The sequence below is a fragment of the Scyliorhinus torazame genome, chromosome 6, assembly GCF_047496885.1.
Source record: "Scyliorhinus torazame isolate Kashiwa2021f chromosome 6, sScyTor2.1, whole genome shotgun sequence".
Lineage (NCBI taxonomy): Eukaryota > Metazoa > Chordata > Chondrichthyes > Carcharhiniformes > Scyliorhinidae > Scyliorhinus > Scyliorhinus torazame.
The window spans coordinates 187,524,711-187,547,714 of record NC_092712.1 but is presented as its reverse complement, the minus strand read 5'-3'; the positions used below and the strand labels follow the sequence as shown (position 1 = coordinate 187,547,714).

Genomic DNA, 23,004 nt, shown 5'->3' with positions numbered 1-23,004 from the left:
GAGGAGAAATATGAGCTGCCCATGGGGAATGGTTTTAGGTACTCACAGGTCCAGTATTCTGTAAAGAGGGAGGTGCCTTTCTTTCCCGGGTTGCTGCCCTTGGGGCTACAAGATAAGGTGTTGTTGAGGGAGGGAGTAAGGGAGGGGAAGGTGTCCAAGGTTTACAAGGAGCTGATGGCCTGCGAGGGAGCTCCAATGGGAGATGTTAAATAGAAGTGGGACGAGTATCTGGGGGGGGGGGGGGGGGGGCAGGGGGGAGGTGGAGGCCAAGACATGGGATGAGGCCCTGCAGAGGGTGAATGCGTCCTTGCCATGTGCAAGGCTCAGCCTTATCGAGTTTAAAGTGGTCCATAGGGCGTGTGATGGTGGCTAGGATGAGTAGGTATTTTGAGGGAGTAGAGAGCAGGTGTGGGAGGTACGTGGGGAGGCCCGTGAACCGTGTCAACATGTTTTGTGTGTGTCTAAAACTGAGGGGGTTCTGGCAGGGATTTGCAGACGTAATATCCGAGGTGTTGGGGGTAAAGGTGGCCCTGAGCCCAGAGGTAGCGACATTTGGGGTTTCGGAAGACCTGGGAGTCCAGTCGGAGAGAGGGGTCGATGCTTTGGCCTTTGCCTCCCTGATAGCCTGGAGACGGATTTTGCTTGGATGGAGGGACTCGGAGCTGCCGAAAGCGGGGGTGTGGGTGAGTGACCTGGCTGAATTCCTGAGGTTGGAAAAGATCAAGTTTGTTTTGAGGTGGTCAGTCGAAGGGTTCGCCCTGAGGTGGAAGCCGTTCATTGACTTCTTTAAGGAGGTTTGAGATGCCAATGGAGGGGAAAGAGGGGGGGGCGGGGAATAAGGGGGTTAAAATGGGGGAGGCAGGATGGGAGGAGGGGAAGAGCAGGGGAGTGGATGCTGGTAATTTATTATGTTGTACAATTTTGCTTCTGTTCTTAATTGTTTTCTTTGTTGCTCATATAAATGCCTGGATAAAATATTGTTTTAAAACAGAGATAGTCCTCACAGTAAATGGAAGACCGCTAAAGATGGAGGTCGACAGCAGGGCATTGGCCACAATTGTGGATGAAAAAACGTTTAAATAACTTCGAGGAGGTGTTCAGTCTTTAGACTTGAGTGAGCAACAACCAATTTGGTGACATATACAGGGGAGACGTTAAAAACTTTGGGAATAACCGTGACTCCAGTGGTATATCAGCAACTAGATGCCCTGTTACCTATGATCATTGTAGAGGGACATCAACCAAGCCTGTGCAGGAAGACAAGACTTGAGAGCCACAAGAGAAGTCATGTCACCTCAGAATGCGGCAGAATTAAAGTCTTTCTGAGGAATGATAACCTATTATGGTTGTTTTATTCCCAACCTTACAATGACATTCATACCCTTACATATGCTCTTGAGAAACTGGGCAGCACGGTAGCATTGTGGATAGCACAATTGCTTCACAGCTCCAGGGTCCCAGGTTCGATTCTGGCTTGGGTCACTGTCTGTGAGGAGTCTGCACATCCTCCCAGTGTGTGCGTGGGTTTCCTCCGGGTGCTCCAGTTTCCTCCCACAGTCCAAAGATGTGCAGGTTAGGTGGATTGGCCATGATAAATTGCCCTTAGTGTCCAAAATTTCCCTTAGTGTTGGGTGGGGTTACTGGGTTATGGGGATAGGGTGGAGGTGTTGACCTTGGTAGGGTGCTCTTTCTAAGGGCCGGTGCAGACTCGATGGGCCGAATGGCCTCCTTCTGCACTGTAAATTCTATGAAACATCAGTGTTGACTTTGGAAGGAACCGCAGGAGTAAGCCTCCCAACACGTTTACAATCATTGACCAAAAGAGAAAATGCTGGAAAATCTCAGCAGGTCTGGCAGCATCTGTAGGGAGAGAAAAGAACTAATTTTTGAGTGCCTGCATGGATCTCATCCCCACAACCCAAAGATGTGCAGGGATATGTAGATTGGCCACAATAAATTGCCCCTTAATTGGAAAAAAAGAATTGGGTACTTTAAATTTAGAAAGAAATAAAATAAAATAAATAGTGTGGTGGCACCTTGAGTGGCCCCCATAAAAATCGTAGCTCAGGTGAATGGGCATCTATTGAATATGGAGCTTGATATGAAAACTGCAGTTTTTATCGTGGGACAGAAAACTTTCAACCGCATAAAAAAGGGGTACAGAAATTGGATCTGAGGCTCGATTGGCCACTTATACCGGCAAAAACATTGGAAACTGCAGGAACCCCCATGACCCTGGTAGTCTATGGTCACCAGTAAGTGCGCCTCCCACTGATTGCGGTTAATGGATATGGCCCAAGCTTTTAAGCCGCGATTGGTTGAGCCGTCTTCATCTCAATCGGCAGCACATCTTCCAGGTGGAATCCAGAGCCTGTGCGAGGTACTAGGGAAGTACCCTACAGTTTTTCAGCCCGGATTGGGAAAAATAAAGAGAGTTGTACACAAAATCCATGTTGATGCCGATATGCAACTGAGATATTTCAGAGCCCGCCTGGTCCCTTATGCGTTGCTGGTGAAGGTCGATTATAAACGACAGTGAATAAGGTTTTGCGTTCAGACCACTACCCGATGCCCTGCATAGAAAACCTTTACACTAAATTGGCAGGCAGATTTTCGTTCACTAAACTGGAGTCATGCGTGTAAACAGCTCAAGTTAGACTCAGACTCCCGAAAAAACGTGATGATAAACACGCATCGAGGCCTCTATGAATACACCCAGGTATCCTTCGGCATGTCGTGGCCTGTGCCATATTCCAGAGGGTAATAAAGAACATTCTGCATGGACTACCGAGGGTAACAGTATATTTAGATGATGTGTTAGTCACCAGAGCAGCCAAGCAGGAACACATAGACAACCTGGCGGACGTGCTTTGGAATTTCTGGTAATCTGGCATGCACCTGCAGAACTCCAAGTGTGTTATTCACGTTAAGGTGGTGATGTACCTGAGTTATCATGTGGACCACGAGAGCTTACACCCAGTCACAGAAAGGTGCACTCCATTCAGCTGGACCCCACCCCTACAAATGCATTGGAACATCGCTTGTTTTTAGGGTTAGTGAACTATTACGGCAAGTTCATCCTGAACCTCACAATGATACTGGCCCTCTTGCATCTACTTTTAAAGAAAAAACAGGCGAGGGTGTGGAGCAGGTCGCAGGAAGCGGCTTTCACACAAGTCATCATCTGGATTATTGATGCACTATGATCCTGTCAAGATTCTCATCATCTCATGCGAAACGACGGCATACGGCATTGGGGCCATTCTGTCCCATAGGATGGCAGATGGCAGGGATTGACCGATCACTTTCACCTCCCAGACGCTGGCCATGGCCGAATGTATGTACATGCATGTCGAAAAGGAAGGCCTGAGGGGGTAGCATGGTGGCACAGTGGTCAGCATTGCTGCCTACGGCGCGGAGGAGCCGGGTTCAAATCCCAGCCCTGAGTCACCGTCCGTGTGGAGTTTGCACGTTCTCCCCGTGTCTGCGTGGGTTTCACCCCCACAACCCAAAGCTGTGCAGGGTAGGAGGATTGGCCACACTAAATTGCCCTTAATTGAAAAAAATAATTGGGTACTCTAAATTTATTTTAAAAAAGAAAAGGAAGGCCTGGTGGTGTTTTTTGCAGTGAAGAAATTCTACCAATACATGTACAGTCTTTTCACCATCATCAAGGACTACAAACTGCTACTTGGTCTTTTCAAGGAAGACAAGGCAATTCCACCCATCGCTTTCGCTCGGATCCAGTGGTGGGCCTTTTTGTTGGCCGCCTACAAGTATTTGTTTGAACATCGACCAACAGAAACACAGATGCATTGAGCCAACTGTTCTTGCCGACTAACCCTCCAACCGCCCCCCCCCCCCACCCCCCCACCCCCACCCCCGCCTCAGTGCGGACAAAGTTGTGGCCATGATAAACTGTATGATTTATTGCCGGTCACTGCATCTAGGATCCATAAGTGGACCCAAATAGACACAGTTCTTTCAAAAGTTCAGCATCTCATGTTGTAAGGCAATCAGCATCGTCAGCCTCAGGTGCATTAGGGCTTTCTCATCAAAGATGTTCGAGTTTAGCATGAGGAGGGTGTCTTGCTGTGGGGCACACACATTATTGTCCCAGTAAAGACCCAGGATTTGATCTTGAAAGGCCTCCACAATGGGCACCCGGGTGTGTCAAAAATGAAAATGTTGGCACGTAGCCATGTTTGGTGGCCGCGCCTGGGTGCTGACATTGAACATATGACACAACAATGCAGCGTCTGTCAGGAGCACCAAATGTTCCCATCGGCCACACCCCTCCACCCTTGGGAATGGCCGTGGGGGGCCATGGGCACATTTCAGGATTTCATGTTTCTCCTGCTGGTCAATGCCCATTCCAAATGGCTGAAGATCCAGAAGATGGCGGCGACAACTTCCAGAGCAAAAATTGAGAAGCTGCATTTGTCCTTCAGTACACATGACATTCCCAAAGTGTTAGTTACAGGCAATGGCACAGCCTTCACAAGTGAGGAGTTCTCTGTTTCCTGAAGGCCAATGGGATCCGTGCTGCACCGTACCACCCGGCTTCAAATGGGCCAGGGGTGTAGGCGGTCCAGACGTTCAAACGCGGATTGCGAAAACAGTCTGGGTCAAGACTTGTTAATCAATAAAATATTAATTCATTCTAATTGTGTTTAATTTCTCACTAATATGTAATGTTTGGTGCATGGTACTGGAAGAAAGTTGAATTTTATTTTTCTGAGCTTTTCTGAGATCTTAACACAAAAACTACAAGAAAATTAGAATAATATCGAGAAGATTAGAATAACACCACTGTTGAGTGAGTGAGTGATGTGGTCTCTAACCAGACATCATAGTAATAAAACATGTAGTAAAAGTATTGCACCTCTCTGCAAATATTGTCAGACAACTTTTTAAAAACTCACTCGTAAACCTTAATATTGAAATTATGGGCAGATACAGACAACAACTTCATAGTCCGATATTTTTAATGGTATAATGGATTTTCATGTCCTGTGATACTCGGAACAAATATTTACCAATATAAATAAAGTATTCATACTTTTAAGGGAAAAAGGGATGACTAATTAAACACTTTTGCAGTCTGTTGGGGTGTTTATACATGCATTTGGTGATTGCGCTGAAGGTAGGTTGAATATAAAGAAGTCAGCTTAGTAATGCATAGAGCTGCTAGTTGTACATATTGTCAGAAATACATCTAATGCATTTTTACAATGTACTTCAATATCCATGCAGCAAGGAGTGAAATGTTTACATTTCTCTGACACAGGAGGACTGGGCTCGTAAGATAACAGGTTACAATGAAAAATGTGAATTAAAAATAGACTTGGTCTGTTGTGCTATTAGCACTCTGCCCTCTAGCCAACCGTGTTGCATTTATCCACTACAGGCTTATACATTTACAAATAAAAACAGGTTTTCTAACAACTCAGATTTCCTTTTGTAATCCTGGCAGTTCCTGATGAACCATTGATGTAATGAAGCTATTCTATGCTGTGTTTTATAATAAACTGAAAAGAAGCAGTCTGATTGTCAAGGGAATGAGTATTAACTAACATGCAAGACCTTGATTTAGACCAACAGAACTAAATAATAATATGTTTTATTGTCACAAGTATGAAGTTACTGTGAAAAGCCCCTAGTCGCCACATTCCGGCGCCTGCTCAGGTAAGCTGGTACAGGAATTGAACCCACGCTCCTGGCCTTGTTCTGCATCACAAACCAGCTGTTTAGCCACTGAGCTAAACCAGACAGCAGAGTCAACTAAAAGGTTTGGAGGATCCTTAATTCTAACACAACCATAAGTCATAAGTGGGGTTTAAACATACCCTTGACATTTTGCAACTTGTTAATAATGACAGGGCCTCCTAATTTTGGGTAGGAAATGTAATGCAAGCTGTTTCTCCAATTCGTATGAAACTGACTTCAAATGAGGTGGGCTGGAAGCAATCAAAATGGGGAACTGTTCACAAATATGCTTGAATTATTCTAAGCCTTTTAATAATAGATTTTAAAAACCACAATTAGTGCCCGACAAATTCTTAAAGCAGTTATGTATGGATATATATTCAGAAAATATACAAGTCTAAAAATTTGTTGATGGTGACTTTGCAAGTGAAAAATGGCAGGTGCACATTCTGCATCAGAAGGACACCAGTGAACAAATTGGTAAAGACTGACTGACAGGCAGACATCCAGAGCCCATGTTTGAAACAGAAGTTAAGCACCCTATTTACAATTGCAAAAGACCTACCTCCTATTTCAACACCCACTGACAAAGTTGAGCTGCACTGAACTAGCCAGTTGCATTGAGAAAAATGTGACCTACACTTCTGATCAGTAACAGCATTCCCCCCTACCCCCCACCCCGCCCCACACCACCGCCAGGACCTGCAGGCTGCTGTCCAGAGACAGTGAGCGAGAATTTTCATGTTGCAGCTCATTGGTTTAATTTAAACTTAAAGGCGGTCCATTATTGAATGTGCTTCGCGCCTCAAGGGATTATTCCCTTCACCCAGTTTGTGCTGCCGTAGGTTAGTCCTATCCAATTATATCCCTATTAGGTTTGAAAGTAACACCATCTTTGGTGGGCCTGAGGCCTGGGAATTGGCAGCGAGTGTATGACCTTTCACATTGGTAATGGCTGACTGGATGTTGGTGAGTTGGCAGGGGGCAGGGGTTGGTAGAAGCCCCCGACATGGTTGGTCACATGGAACATGCGGGGCCTGGGGAAGGGGGGAGGGGGGAAGCCAATTAAAAGAGGAAGGGCTTTTGCTCATCTAAAGAGTTCAGGAGGTGACGTGGTGTTTTTATAAAAAGCTCACATGCAGGAACGAGACCAGGTTAGGCTCCGGAAGGCATGGGTGACCAGGTGCTCCACTCAGGCTTTGACTGTGGGGCCTGGGGAGGTGGCGATCCCAGAGGGTTTGGTTTCATGTAGAGAGGGTGACGGCTGATCCAGGGGAGGGGTGGGGGGGGGGGGGCGATACATGATAGTGGTAGGGGTGTTAGAGGGGAAACAAGTGGTTCTGCCCTGAATTGGACAATGTGTTGTTCATGAAATGGTTGTTGGTGGCGGTGCCGGATCTGGACACCAACCAACTTAATAAGGAGAGAGTGTCCAGAACTGCGGACAGAGGCGGGTCAGATGGCGGCACGGAGGCGGATCCTATAGGGCTAGAGTTTGCAACACCATTGAGTGCTTTGGCGAGGCTCGGGGACTTCATGGAGTTTTTGCACCATGAGGGAGTAAATTGAGGGGTCCTATCAAAGATGGCAGACAGAATTGGTCACCGTTAGATGTTGGGGAGTTGGGGGATATTCGTCTTTTGGGGGTTAGTTTTGCTGGTTTGGGGCAGGGTGGGGGAGTGGGGCTAGGATTGGCTTTTGGTGAAAAGCATTTGTTTATATATAAACTTCTGTATAAAATGTTAAAAATGTTAATAAAAATCATTTTCCAAAAAAGGTTTGAAAGTAACTTTGTTGTACCAAATAACAGTGATTATATAAATATCCCAACACCTCTAATGCTCAAAAAGGGAAAGCCTGGTGAAGTAAGTCGACTGTTTGTTGCACTTTAATCAGCCTCTACCTCAGTATAGAACATGCTGAATTGTTCATCATTACCACATAAGTACATAGCTGTATGGATTGGCCAGCAATCGATCATTAATTCCTGGTAAAGAGACTGTAGGCTGAACAAATAATAAATTCTAACAGAATAAAACATAACAGAGCAGAACAAAGAGTCAACATTCTGAGAATCAGTTGAGTTCCCCACTGTCAACAAGAAGAATCTGTACAAAAAGTGCAATGTTCTAAAAATAAATATTGAACTCTTAACAGAAAAGAAAAAGCAGAACAAAATGAGTTACCTCAAATAAATCTAAAAATGGTTCTTCCTGAATGATGTATTAATGACTACAGTGAACCATGGAGGAGATTTGTTCTTGCTGGAATAGAGAAAGAAAAATGAACTCAAACCCTTTTCCTTCAGTCCGTGATTTCATCAACTCTTTGTCCACAAGGTGAGTTTAATTCCTGCGGGATTGATTATTACAGTCAATGTGATACACAAGTCAGCGCACAAAATGAAATAATTTACTAAATGGCACAGAGTTTTCACCTTTGTGCTGTCACATAAATAATCCAGGACCATTACAGATGTACTTTCAGGACAAACAGTAGCTCAACATGAAAAATGAATGCTGAAAAAACACATCAGATCGGTCTACATTTGGACAAAAGGGGGAGAAATTGAACTTTTCGCAACTCTTTCTCTGAGTGCTACAAATACCTTTGGAGTAGAAAAACCGCACCTGCAGAATGCAAACACATTTGTGACTTGATCCTCCCCCCCCCCCCCCCCCCCCGCCCCCCCCCCCCCGCCCCCCCCCCGGTCCTGCACGTGTTAGCACACACAGTGGGCATCCCATTAAAATAATACCGTCTCGGGAAATCAATTGGTATGCAAAGCTAACTAGCCGCCCACAGTGCCACTTTGGAGCTCAATGCTCAGCCGATGCTCTCTCCTAACCTCACACAGCTAAAAATGCATTCAGCAACAGGAAGGACCTCTCACCAAGCTAATGAAAGGGATCGTCAACTCAGAAATACATAGCAGCCAGACTAACTCTGCAAGAGGGTGGTGAGCGAAGCAATAAAAATGAAAAATCTACTTGACCTCGTTCTCACCAATCTGCCGGTTGCGGATGCATCTGCCCTTGACAGGGAGGGTAGAATTGGCCATCACACAGTCCTGGTGGAGATAAAGGTTTGGCCGTGCAGGCATGCTATCCACTTCTGATTAGCTCATATTGCCTCCAGCTCTGTGCCACCTTGCCCAGCAAGTGAGAGGGCAGTGTTTCTTCACCCAGACCGTGGTGAATCTGTGGAATTCACTACCACAGAAAGTAGTTGAGGCCAAAGCTTTGTGTAATTTCAAGAAGGAGTTAGATATAGCTCTTTGGGCTAAAGGGATCAAGGGATATGGGAGGAAGGTGGGATCAGGTATTGAACTTGATTATCAGCCGTGATCATAATGAATGGCGGAGCAGGCTCAAAAGGCTGAATGGCCTCCTCCTGCTTCTATTTTCTATGTAAGTTTCAGTGAGTGGCTGTGGCATAGGGGCTGCAGGAGTAGGCTCAAGAAACACATGCTATTCATTTTTAATTTCTATTATGGAAAATATCAGCTCCCATACTTGCTGCTTTGTTTAGAAGCTCAATATGAAGTATAATATTAAAATTAAATTCTAAAAATTAAGATTAAACACTATATAAAAGTGAATTAAGGCTGTCAAATAAGGCCTGAAAATGTGCAAATGATGCAGACAACGTGAAAACATTGAGTAGAATTCAAGAGTTGGTGCCTAATGCGCAACTGCTGCCTCTCAAACGCCCACTGCTCACTTGAGTGTCGATTGGCAGTGGGCAGGACTTCTGTCCATCCTTGGGGGCAGGACTTCTGTCCATCCTTGGGGGCAGGACTTCTGTCCATCCTTGGAAGGAAGTCCACTTGTGAGAGCTGGCAGCCAACTTCAAACTGGCCAGGCGCAGCGCCTCTGTGGTCAGAAGTGATACTGCAGTGATCTGCTTAGGGCTATGTCCCATGATCTTTGAAAAGCTAAGTCCCGGTGGTCACCCAGGATCCCTCGACGTCCCTGGGGGTGGGAGAGTAGGAAATCCCCGGAGTGGTTGAGGGAGAGGGGTGATTGTGGCATCAGAGGAGGGCCAGACCGGGAGGGAACTTGGCACCCCAACTCTGAGAGGGCCTTCAGAGTGCAGCACCACTTCTCCCTTCCAGCCCGAGAAGGGGAAAAGTGTAAATGTCACTTTCCCACCCTACCCGCACTGATGCACGATCAATTAAACTCAAAGACGAGGTTGTAACATAACTGAAGGCTTTAATCGACTAGAACTGTTCCCCAGCAGCTTCGGTACAGAAAATGAGGGCTGCTGGGATGGCACCGGTTCTTATACCCCGCCCGTCAAGGCGGAACTACGTACCAACAGCCAATGGTAAACTCCTAGGTTTAACCAATGGTCTTCAGCCTCTTGGGTACTGTAATACCTGATAATACCACAGCCACTTAAGGGCCTTAATAGGTGAATGTGCGGGTTACTCGACTGCCAGCAGGATGGAACCTGAAGCCGGACCTGCAAGGCCCAGAGCTGCCAGAGGCCACCTGCAGTTGCCTCATTGAAAGTCAGCAGCCTTCCACTAGCCATGCTGCAGCCACTGGCTGCATTAGATAGGCAAAGGTGCATGGAAGACAGGCACTAAGGGAATGTACAAGGATAATTTGATTGACTTATGCAGTACAGCATAGTTGCATTTATAAATCTGGTTTGGAATGTTTATTCGGTGGTCGCTTTTATTTTTGCATTGTGGCCAAGCAGACACTGTGACGATCTGTGACAGAGGGAAGGTGAGCTTGTGGCACTTGTTGAATGGTGAATTGAGCTTGCATTTACAGGTATCGAAATAGGATGAACTAAACATGGACACCCGACCATTAAGGTTGCTTCATCCCTTTATCCTCCTCCTTTTCTTCCTCCTTTCCCTCCTATTCCTCCACCTCCTCAACTGCTTGCTATATACATGGCATCAAGGACTGTAACTCATGATAGTGACCTACCCTCTGGCTGGTACTGCAAGGCTCTTGCAGGGAGGTCCAGGCAGCAGAAGCATTGTAGAAGAACCCCAGTGATATGCAAGCTGCCCACATATGTGTGGTCATTCCACAGTGTCATGAGCCACACGGTTAGTGGATAGCCTTTGTCTCCCAGTCGTAGCACTCTGTTCATGATGACTCAAATGCATGTGGTACAGTGGACTGCTGCAGAATGTTGGCATTGTGACAGCTGTCTATTGACCAAATTCAGTATTGTGCTGCATATGATCACACACTTGCTGGATATTGTGGGTATGGAATCCTTCTCAGTTGGGATACATTACAGAATTTACATGCAACATTGCACAAAAAATGCAGCCAATGATACCCTGCAGAAAGGGAAGCCTACGATGCCAACCTCACTTTGGCAAGTCTGACTGCAAGTCGGTATTCCTACTTCCGGCTTATAAATAGCAGCTCAAGCATGCTGAGCCAGTCTAGAAAACCGTGCAGTGCTGGTCTGAGGAATCTGAGGACATCCTCCGCGACAGCTTGGAGACTGTGGACTGGTCCATATTCAAGGCCGCGGCAGCTAACCTGGACCAGTACCCAACCACCGTCACAGACTTCATCAGTAAATGTGTCGAGGACTGTGTACCAAAGAAGACAATACGGGTATTCCCCAATCGGAATCCCTGGCGCAACCAAAAGGCTCACTCCCTGCTGAACATCCGGACGGAGGCGTTCACGTCTGTCGACCATATATAAGAAATCCAGGTACGATGTATGGAAAGCCACCAGGGATGCAAAAAGACAATTCCTCATCAAACTAGAGTCCCAGGCCAATGACACTAACCCACGACAACTATGACAGAGCCTACACAAGATCACAGGCTATAAAGCAAGGCCAGGTGGAATATCTGGGGCTGGAGCATCCCTACCCGATGATCTGAACAAGTTCTATGCCCACTTTGAGCAGTCAGCCAATGTATCAGTGCCACCGGCCCCAACAGCTCTGGACACACCCTGACCCACTATTACAGCCTCAGAGGTAAGAGCTGCCTTCTTGAAAGTGAATCCGCGGAAAGCGACGGGCCCCGACCGAGTCCCTGGGCGAGCACTCAGAGCCTGCGCAGACCAGCTGGCGAGTGTATTCACAGATATCTTCACCACCTCACTCCTCTGCTCTGAGGTCCCTACCTCCTTCAAGAAGACCACCATAATACCAGGACAAAAGAAGAACAAGGTGGCCTGCCTCAACGACTACCGAACGGTGGCCCTAGCGTCTGTTATCATGAAATGCTTCGAGCGACTAGTCATGAGATGGATCACTGCCAGCCTCCCAGGCGGTCTCGATCCACTGCAGTTTGCCTATCACCGCAACAGGTCCACAGCAAACGCTATCTCACTGGCTCTACAATCAACACTCAAACACCTTGAAACAAGGACACCTATGTAAAACTGCTGTTCATAGAGTACAGCTCCGCCTTCAACACCATTATCCCAACAAGACTAATAACCAAACTCCGCAATCTTGGACTTGACCCCTCCCTGTGCAGCTGGATCCTCAACGTCCTCACCAGCAGACTGCAATCTGTCAGGATCGGCAACAGTACCTCCTCCACAATAGTCCTCAACACCGGGACCCGGCAAAGATGTGTGCTCAGTCCTCTACTGTACTCCCTATACACACATAGCTGTGTGGCAAGATTTAACTCCAAATCAATCTTTAAGTTTGCGGATGACACGACTGTGATGGGCCGTATCTCAAACAACGACGAATCAAACTACAGGAGGGAGATAAAACACTTGGTTCTTGGTTGCATTGTGTACTGAAAACAACCTATCTCTAAATGTTGGAAAGACCAAGGAACTGATAATCGACTTCAGGAAGAGCAGCACGACTCACACTCCCGTCTGCATCAATGGTTCCGAAGTGGAGATGGTCGATAGCTTTAAGTTCCTGGGGGTCACCATCACCAACAGTCTGTCCTGGTCCACTCACGTTGATGCAACAGTCAAGAAAGCCCAACAACGTCTCTACTTTCTACAGAAGCTAAAGAAATTTGGCATGTCTGCATCGACTCTCACAAACTTCTACAGATGTGCAATAGAGAGCATCCAATCCGGCTACATCACAGCCTGGTATGGCAACTGCCCGGTCCAAGATCACACGAAACTGCAGAGTGTGGTGAACTCAGCCCAACGCATCACACAAGCTTGCCACCCCCACATTGATTCTGTATAGACCTACCGCTGCCTCAGGAAGGCAGACAGCATTATCAGAGACCCCTCCCACCCAGGCATTGCCTTCTTCTGGACCCTTCCATCAGGCAGAAGATACAGAAGTCTGAAGACTCGCACATCCAGACATAGGAATAGCTTCTTCCCCACAGCTACAAGACTCCTCAACGCCTCGCCTGCCGACTGATCTGTTCCCTGTAAGAACAGTATGCACAACGCCCGATGCTGCTCTTGCTCATGTATTTGCTTTGTTTGGCCCCTTGTTCTGCACTGTAGCCAATCACGTTTGTCGATGCACCATTTGTCAATGTTCTCTGTTGATTATTCTTTTGTCTACTATGTACGTACTGTGTACGTTCCCTTCGCCGCAGAAAAATGCTTTTCACTGTACTTCGGTACATGTGGCAATAAATCAAATCAAATCAGATCAAAGATGTATACTCACTTCCCCTTGGCAAGAGAGAATGAAATGCATTCAACTCTCCCTCGAGATATAGAGCCTCAATGACCTGCGATAACTATGGAAAGTAAACTGGGAGTGTTGCAAGTATCTCCAGTTTCAGCCCGAAGAGAGCCAGATGCATAAAACATCTTGACCATGGTCACCTTGATAATCACTGACAATGCTGCAAAACAATGTTTATTCTATGAACTCAAGTTAACATTTTTAAAACATACAGTGAACATCTTAGTAACCATTCATTCAAATACAACCCCCAAAGAATACAACACTAAGTAATCCTTAAGCTGTCCTTTTAACATCCATAAGACCTTTAAAAAAAACTTTAAACAGAAGCGTATCAGGTTAAAGTCACTACTGAGAGCAGTTATTAATTTTAAATCACCAAAGGATCGATTTACAGTTTTTAGATTACAGAGAGAGAGAGACTAATACCTCTTCTGGCTGTGACTGCAGCTATCCAGCTCTGAAAAACTAAACTAAAACACACCCTGCAGCAAACAGCCGAAAACAAAAGTAAAGTAAGAAGCTGACAGACAGCCCAGCTCCACCCACACTCTGACATCACTGATAAACACCTATTTCTTAAACACCCATTTCTTAAAGGTACTCTCACATGACACCTCCCCACAAGAAAAAAAATTAAACCATCAACTTCAGGATGGTTTCATTTTCACCTTTTCCCTATCCTTTAAGAAATGCACACAGTAAATATATTTTTTCATTTCAAGAAACAACACACGCAAACAGGTATAATAATATAATCCATTTTTCTTTTGTTCTCCTTTCTCCAACTGAAATCCTTCTCGATTGACAGTCTCGTTGAACAAGAAGGTCTCTGCACGATCCATCCATTTCTCTATGCCTCGGCATTTCTCTTTAAAGTCAGATACTTTAGTTCAATCTGATTGCAGAGTCCCTTGTAATTCTCCAACACAGGAGGATTGGTTATCACAGCTTTCAGGCAGTCAAATGCCTGTTGAAAGTCCGCTGTCGACTGAAATTTTCGATGTTTCTTCAGCAAGTCCATCAGCGGAGCCATCACGCTACAAAACTTTTTCAAAATGTTCAATCAAATCCACTCATGCCAAGAAATTGCATTATTTCCCGTTGTGTCGAGGGTATTGGAAACTCCTCAATAACTGTTGGTTTCACATCCCCTGTGACCATTCGACCCTGTCCGATTGTATGGCCAAGGAAAGTGACTTGGGTTTTTCCAAATTCACTTTTGGCTAGGTTTATCACCAAACCCGCCTCCTGAAGTCGATCGAATAACTCCATTGAGATGTTTAAATGTTCTTTCCATGTCTGGCTGAAAATTACCAGATCGTTGACGTATACCGCACAATTGGATAATCCTGACATCACCATTGAAATGTGGCTGGGGCGTTTTTCATGCCAAATGGCATAATTTTGAATTGGTATATACCAGCTGGAGTCACAAAAGCTGAAATCTCCTTTGCCCTTTCGAATAAAGGTACCTGCCAGTAACATTGAAGTAAATCCAGTTGAAATGAAAATTGCTTATTGTCACAAATCGGCTTCAAATGATGTTACTGTGAAAAGCCCCTAGTTGCTACATTCTGGCGCCTGTTCGGGGAGGCTGGTATGGGAATTGAACTGTGCTGCTGGCCTGCCTTACTATTTAGCCCTATGCTAAGCCAGCCCACTTTGGAAATAAAAGCTGATTGTCCCACTTTCTCAATGCAATCCTCCAATCGTGGGCTAGGATAAGAGTCCATTCTTGTAACTGCATTAACCTTTCTATAGTCCTCACACAACCATTGGGTACCATCTGGTTTAGGTACCATCACTATAGGTGAGCTCCATTGGCTGCAACTCACTTCAATTATGCCATTTTTAAGCATACTCTCAATCTCTTTGTTAACCTGTGCCAATTTTAAAGGCTTAAGTCTATATGGATGTTGTTTGATTGGAACAGCATTTCCCACATCTACATCATGTATAGCCATTTTAGTACTTCCCAATTTATCTCTACAAACCTGCCCACATGATATCAATAACTCTTTCACGTCAGTCAGTTTTTCCTCTGGAAGGTAACTCAACAATGTATCCCAATTTTTAAGAACATCCTCATTTTCCAATTTAATTTGAGGTATGTCAAATTCACAGTCATCTGGATTTGGTTTGTCACTTTGAGTTAGAATCATTAAAACCTCCTCCTTTTTCTCTCCTTCCCTTTCAAAGTACCTTTTAAGCATATTCACAAGACACACTCGGTGAGTTTTCCTTCTATCTGGCGTTCTTGCCGCATAATTCACCTCACTTAATTTCCATTCAATCTGATAAGGTCCACAGAACCTTGCTTTTAAAGGTTCACCTATCACTGGCAACAATACTAAAACTTTACTTCCACCGGCAAAACTACGAACTTTGGACTTCTTGTCTGCTACCCGTTCCATCACAATTTGTGCAACTTTTAAATGTTGTCCAGCCAATTCACCTGCTCTATTTAATCGTTCCCTAAAATTTGACACGTAATCCAATAATGTAAGTTCCGATTTCTCACTCACCATTTTTTCCTTAATCAATTTAACTGATCCTCTTAACCTCATGACCAAAAATTAGTTCAAAAGGACTAAATTTGGTTGACTCATTAGGTGCATCCCTAGTTGAAAACAGTACAAATGGAATACCTTTATCCCAATCCTCTGGATAATCGTGACAATGAGCCCTCAACATTGTCTTTAATGTCTGATGCCACCTTTCTAATGCTCCCTGTGATTCTAGATGGTACGCAGTTGATTTAAATTGTTTTATTCCTCAGCTATGCATAACTTCTTTGAATAACCTGGAGGTAACATTTGATCCTTAATCTGATTGTATTTCTGTGGGTAGTCCATATCTAGTAAAGTATTTAAGTAACTCCTCCACAATGTTATTAGCTGTAATAATACTTACTGGAATGGCCTCTGGAAACCTAGCAGACACGTCCATTACAGTCAAAAGATATTGATTCCCACTTTTCATTTTAGGAAGCGGTCCTACGCAATCAATTAGGACCCTTGTAAAAGGTTCCTCAAATGCTGGAATGGGTATTAAGGGTGCTGGTTTTATCCCTGCTTGAGGTTTCCCTATCACTTGACATGTGTGACATGATTGACAAAATCTAACCACATCTTTATGTAGTCCAGGCCAATAAAAATGTTTCTGGATTTTAGCTTGAGTTTTCCTTATTCCCAAATGACCTCCCACTGGTACCTCATGTGCAACACGCAACACCTCCTTTCTATACCCTACCGGCAATACTACTTGATGAACTTCTGCCCACTTTTCATCCGCCTGCATATGTAAAGGTCTCCATTTTCTTATTAAGACATCACTTTTACGGTAATAACTTTCTGGTATACACACAGATTCCTCTTCTGTGTATGTTTTCTGATACATCTGGTTTATTTCTACATCTTTCTGTTGTAACTCTGCCAATTTTCCTGAACTAAAAATATCTGTCTCATCCTCCACCTGTTCTTGTTCTTTTTAACCCATCTGATCAAAAATCGTTTCTGATAATTGCACTTCAACTTCATCTTCACTCTTTGATTTCTCCTCTTGTCTTAACAACCTGTGACTTTGTGGCCTTGTTACTACACAATCTGGAAAAATCCCAGGATATTCGTCCTTCAACGCTTCAGTTGTCTGAGTTGCCACTGGCTTATCAACCACAGTAGGCATCACTCCCACCTGCGATCCAGCTACATCATTACCTAAGATAAACTGTATTCCTGGACAAGATAGTTTCTCTATTACCCTTACTACCACTTCACTGCTCTTCACTGGACTTTCCAACCTTACCTTATACAATGGAACACTACTCCTCTCACCCTGAATTCCACATATTACCACCTTTTCTGGCACTATTCTTCCCAAACTACATAACTCCTCATCTCTTACCATTAAAGATTAACGAGCTCCCATATCTCTTAAAATTGTGACTTCTTTATCTGCTCCTCCTGATACACATGAGTAAACTTTACCCATACAAGTAAATACTTTAAAGACATCTGGCACCTTCTTATCAATCAGCTCTTGATCAAGCTATACAATTTTTTGTACCTCCTTCGCTTCACTTGGGCTTTCCTTTACCACTTTAAAAACCCGACTGTCTTATCCTGTTTTACCACATCAGCCTTCCAGTGTTTTTCTTCAACCACCAACACTGACTTTGCATGGCCTAGTTTATTACAGTAAAAACATTTGAAACTTTTCATTTCTTTTCCACCGTCCTGGATTTCTTTTTTAGTCTGAGATATGCTCTCCTTATTATCTCCCATCAGATCACCTTTACCTTTACCACTTGAGTATTTCTCATGTCCCCAGTTTCTATCCCTCACTGGCTGAAACTGATATCGGAAACCAAGCTTTCTTTATGAACTAATTCATAATCATCTGCTATTTCTGCTGCTAAGCTCGCAGTTTTAACCCTCTGCTCTTCCATATGAGTTCTCACTAAATCAGGAATTTAATTTTTAAACACCACCAAATGTATAATTTCTCTAATAGCTTCTTACGTTTGATCTATTTTCAAAGCTCTTATCCACCTATCAAAATTACTCTGTTTGAGCTTTTCAAACTCCAAGTATGTTTGACCAAATTATTTCCTTTGTCTGTAGGCTTCAGGCACTAGTTCATATGCACCTAAGGTGGATTTTTTCACCTCCTCATACGTCCCAGACACCTCCTCCACAAACACTTCACTCGCCCTACCTACCACCTTTGTTTGAATCAGTAATACCCAAATGTCCTGTGGCCATTTCATTTGTTTAGCTACCTTCTCAAATGAAATGAAAAAGGCTTCTACCTCCTTCTCATCAAACCTTGGCAATGCTTGGACATATTTAAATAGATCCTCACGAAGTCTTCGACTTTGACGTTCTTTCTCACTATCCTCATCACTATCATCCAACTGTACGTTTCCCTTTACGTCTGCCAATTTTAACTGACTGTCATGTTTCATGGCCATTTTCTGAAGTTCAAACTCTCTCTCTTTATCTTTTTCCCTGATCTGTACCTCCCTTTCTCTTTCTTTTTGTTCTGCTAGGGCTATTCTTTCTTTTCTCCTTTCATCTCTCTCCTTTTCTTTTTCCTCTCTCTCTCTCTTTCTCTTTCTTTTTCCAGTCTCTCTCTTTCTTTTTCCACTCTCTCTCTTTCTTTTTCTTCTCTTTTGTATTCAAGCTGCTTTAATTATTTCTCATGTTCCATTTGTATAATTTGTAACTGAATTTTTGCCATTTCCAATGAGTCAAACTGTATCTCAGGCAACTTTAACTGCTTAGCCACCGCCATAATTACCTCATCTTTTCGCATTTTGTCAGGTAATGTTAACTGCAATGTTTTTGCCAAATCTAACACTCTGTTCTTAGTCTCTGTCCGTAAGGTACTGCGTGTGACCGTATCCACCCCAAAACCTTCAGAGCCTCTGGAAGAGCCATTGTCCACAACACACTCCTGTGTTAAACTGAAATACCACACCTGAAAAGCAACCACAATATGCTCACCCCTCACTGCCTTTAAGTTCAATAAGCCAATCCAATAGATAGACTTTTATCCCGGATGAGCCCCCAATTTGTTGTGGGCCAAGATTTAGAGAACCCCAAAGTGTATCATGGAGTTCACCTGACCCACAACTTTTAATAGATTGTGGTATGGGGAGCACACGGTCCACTCTACAGGTGTGGTACAGCAGAAATGGAAAAGTCTTTTTTAAAGCAAAACAATATTTATTCTATGAACTCAAGTTAACCTTTTTAAAACATACAGTGAACATCTTCGCAACCATTAATTCAAATACAACCCCCAAAGAATACAACACTAAGTAAACCTTAAGCTGTCCTTTTAACATCCATAAGACTTTCAAAAAACCTTTAAACAGAAGCACATCAGGTTAAAGTCACTACTAAGAGCAGTTATTAGTTTTAAATCACCAAAGGATCGATTTACAGTTTCTAGATTACAGAGAGAGAGACTAATACCCCTTCTGGCTGTGACTGCAGCTATCCAGCTCTGAAAAACTAAACTAAAACACACCCTGTAGCAAACAGCCTAAAACGAAAGTAAGAAGCTGACAGACAGCCCAGCTCTACCCACACTCCGACATCACTGCAGTAATAAACACCCATTTCTTAAAGGTACTCTCACATGACACTACCCCAGAGTGCCATGGAAGCTCAGTTTGAGATTGATAGATTTCTGATTAACAGTAACATAAAGCGCTACGTGGATATCCAATCGGGAAAAACACTTCTGGCCAGTATTCTTATTTCCCAGTTTTTATTGGTGTTCCATTTTAATGTATACATGACTAGTTTAGATCAATATTCTTACTTCCCCATTTTGACTGTTCGTTCCTTCTGGGTAGTGTGTATAAAAGGCATTGAAATGAATGATCAGCCATGATCGTATTGAATGACGGTGCAAGCTCGATGGGCTGAATGGCCTACTCCAGTTCCGACATTCTAGCTGTTGCTGAATGCGTGTTGAGCTATGCGAGGTTAAGAATGGGCATTAACTGCAGAATTCAGGTGAAAGATGGCAGCACTGGCACCAATTAGCATTGCATGCTGACTGACATCAGAATCTGTATACTTCCAGCACGACCCCTGCCCCTGAGCTACAGCCTTATCAAAATGACATCAGGCACAGCCAGCTCCAGAAACGTTATTTGGGATCCGAAAGGACACCAATAGCACTATATGACAACATTTTGTAGCCGCCAAGTCTTCCAAATGGCACTTCCACTATCTATCACACTTCCTTCTTTGTCATACTTTGTACATCGCACTTTGGTCATGGCAGCACTGTTATTATAAAAAGCATGTCCTCTGACTCACACATTGGAAAATCTGATGGCATTTTTTAAAACTGAAGCACTGGAAGCTTTATCAGCCAGGAAACACAGCAGACAGTACTTGCTGAGCCAAAGTAGCACCTAAACTATTTAAACATTTGTCATTATTGTCTGGGAATAATTAAGGTGACATTTAAAAAATATATAGAGAGATTTTAACATAAAGGTGAATGGTTATCAACATATTTTTCCCTAAATTATACATGAACATGGAAATAATATAAACATAAGGGAAAAGGAATGTAGGATCAGATTCTTAACTTTTTACAATCTACAACTATTTCCTGATCTTCCCACATGCCTTGGTGACTGTCATTCATGAATATCTTTCCTTAGTTCATTCACTCCCAACACAGAGGGCCACGCCCACGGCGGTCGGGAGAATCGCCTGGGCCGCCAAAATTTCCGGGGACGCCGGTCCGACGCCCTCCCGTGATTCTCCCAAGCGGCGGGAACGGCCCGGTTGAGTTTCGCGGGCCGCAGGCCGGAGAATCGCCGGAGACACCCAAAATGGCGATTCTCCGGCACCCCCGCGATTCCGAGGCCCGGATGGGCCGAGCGGCCAGGCCAAAACGGCGGGTTCCCCCCGGCGCCGTCCACACCTGTTCGCTGCAGCCATGGGCGGTGCGTGAACGCTGGGGGGGGGGGTGGCCTGTGGGGGGGCGAGGGGGGACCTGCACCGGGCTTCACCTGCAATGTGGGTGGCCCGCGATCGGTGCCCACCGATCGTCGGGCCGTCCTCTCTGAAGGAGGACCTCCTTCCTTCCGTGGCCCCGCAAGATCCGTCCCCCATCTTCTTGCGGGGCGGATTTGGACAGGACGGCAACCACGCATGCGCGGGTTGGCGTCGGCCAACCCACGCATGCGCGGATGACGTCCGTTATGCGGCGCCGGCCACGTCATCTATGCGGCGCCGCTTTTACGCGGGCGACAAGGCCTGGCACGGGTAGATGACACGGCCCCGATACTGGCCCATTGTCAGGACCTGAATCGGTCGGGACCGGGGCCATTCCGCGCCGTCGTGAACCTCGACGGCGTTCACGACGGCGCGGCCACTTTGGCGTGGGAGTGGAGAATCGCGCCCAGAATACATTGTGGTCAACCCAGCATTACAGGCTTAATGCTATCATCATCGTTCTTTCTCGATGACTTTATTTTTCAAAGAAATGTAATAGTAGCTTGTTTCTGTTAATCACATATTCCATTTAGATGGTGATCCATCTACTTAATCTCATGAGAGCACAATTATATTTTTAGTGCAACTGCATTATGAAAAATAGGGCCCTCCATAAATATGGGAGATGGTTAATTAAGAGACAGTTGGTAAGTTTGGATATTATTGAACTTAAGAGTTCATTGATTTCTTTTCATTGATGTCATTGCTAAAAATCCAGTTTTGTATTAGTCCATCATACTAAATAGAACCAAAACCTTTAGTGTTGCAGAAGAAGTAATGAACCCCATCCTGTCTAAAGCAGCCAGGGCCTGCCCTGTATCCAGTGGATGGAGCCCAACATTCCCCCAGTAGCCAAAGTTTGCACTGCCTACAGTGGCCACCGTCCTCATTGTCAGATTTTGCCTTCTCTCTTTTACTGAAGAATACAACTTCCTAATGGCCTCAATGCAATAATAAATACTACCACAAAATAATCATTCCGAACCAAATTTATACATCAGGTGTGCCACATTGCATTAAAAAAATTCAACTGATTACTCTTCATGGAGGAGGAGGATGATAGCTGTTCCCAGTGGCCGCCAAGGTCACCACAGCCCTGAACCTTTATGCCTCGGGTTCATTCCAGGGCTTGATCGGGGACTTGTGCGGCATATCCTGGCCAACAGACCACGAGCGCATTTGTGAAGTCACGGATCCCCTGTTTTACGGGCAGCTGACTGTAAAACTTTGACCTGGACCAAGCCTATCAAAATGCTCAGAGAGGAGGAATCTCTGCCACCGCCGGGATGCCTCAGCTCCAGGGGATAATAGATGGCATGTAGCCTTGCGCAGACCGGGATCACCCTTCATTAACAGGAAGGGGTCCCATCCCCTGAATGTTCAACTTGTGTGCGACCATCACCTCAAGATCATGCACATGTGTGCATACTTTCCAGAGACTGTGCACGACAGCTACATCCTGGATTAGACGGAGATCCCCGGCATCTTCGAGAGACTCCCCAGGATGGCCGGTTGGTTCTTGGAAGTTAAGGGGTACCTGCTTGGATCCTGGCGAATGACACCAGTACAGAGGTCGCAGACCAATGCGGAGACCCGATATAATGAGGCTAATGTGGCCCCCTATGCTGTCATTGAGCGGTGCATTGGTCTGCTCAAAATGCGGTTCCAATGCCTCAATCGCTCTGCTGGTGCACTGCAGTACACTGGAGGATAGGCTGCTTTGTGGTAGCCTGCAGTGCCCTCCACAACCTGGCACAGCAACGGGGCGAGGTACTGGAAGTGGAGGAGCAGGAACATGCGGCTCATAAGAGTAGGACAATGAGAAGAGGCTTGAGGATGAGCCTGGGGAGGACCCGAGGGAGCAGCCAGAGGATGGAGGACAAGTGACAGCGAGGGTCGGAAGGCCCTGAGGGAAAGGGAGGCCCACATCCTCGTACGCTTCTCATGTGACATGACTTTGTTTGTCATATCACCCCCTCTCCCATTCGTCCGTCATCTCACGACCTCTGCCCCACTTGATACGCCTCTCCCTCCCCCCCGCCTCCCCTTCAACCATTCTCCCACCCATCCATTCCTCGCACCCCCCTGCCCCTCAGCTGCTGTGAGCTGAGCTCTGGTGCTC

The 23,004-nt window shown here is 45.2% G+C and overlaps 1 protein-coding gene across 2 annotated transcripts in view; it reads right to left on the bottom strand.

Annotated features, from left to right (window-relative positions):
• Positions 1-23,004, bottom strand: part of LOC140425184 (histone deacetylase 9-like) — a 1,432,561-nt gene that overhangs the window by 1,218,443 nt on the left and 191,114 nt on the right. The window lies entirely within an intron of this gene.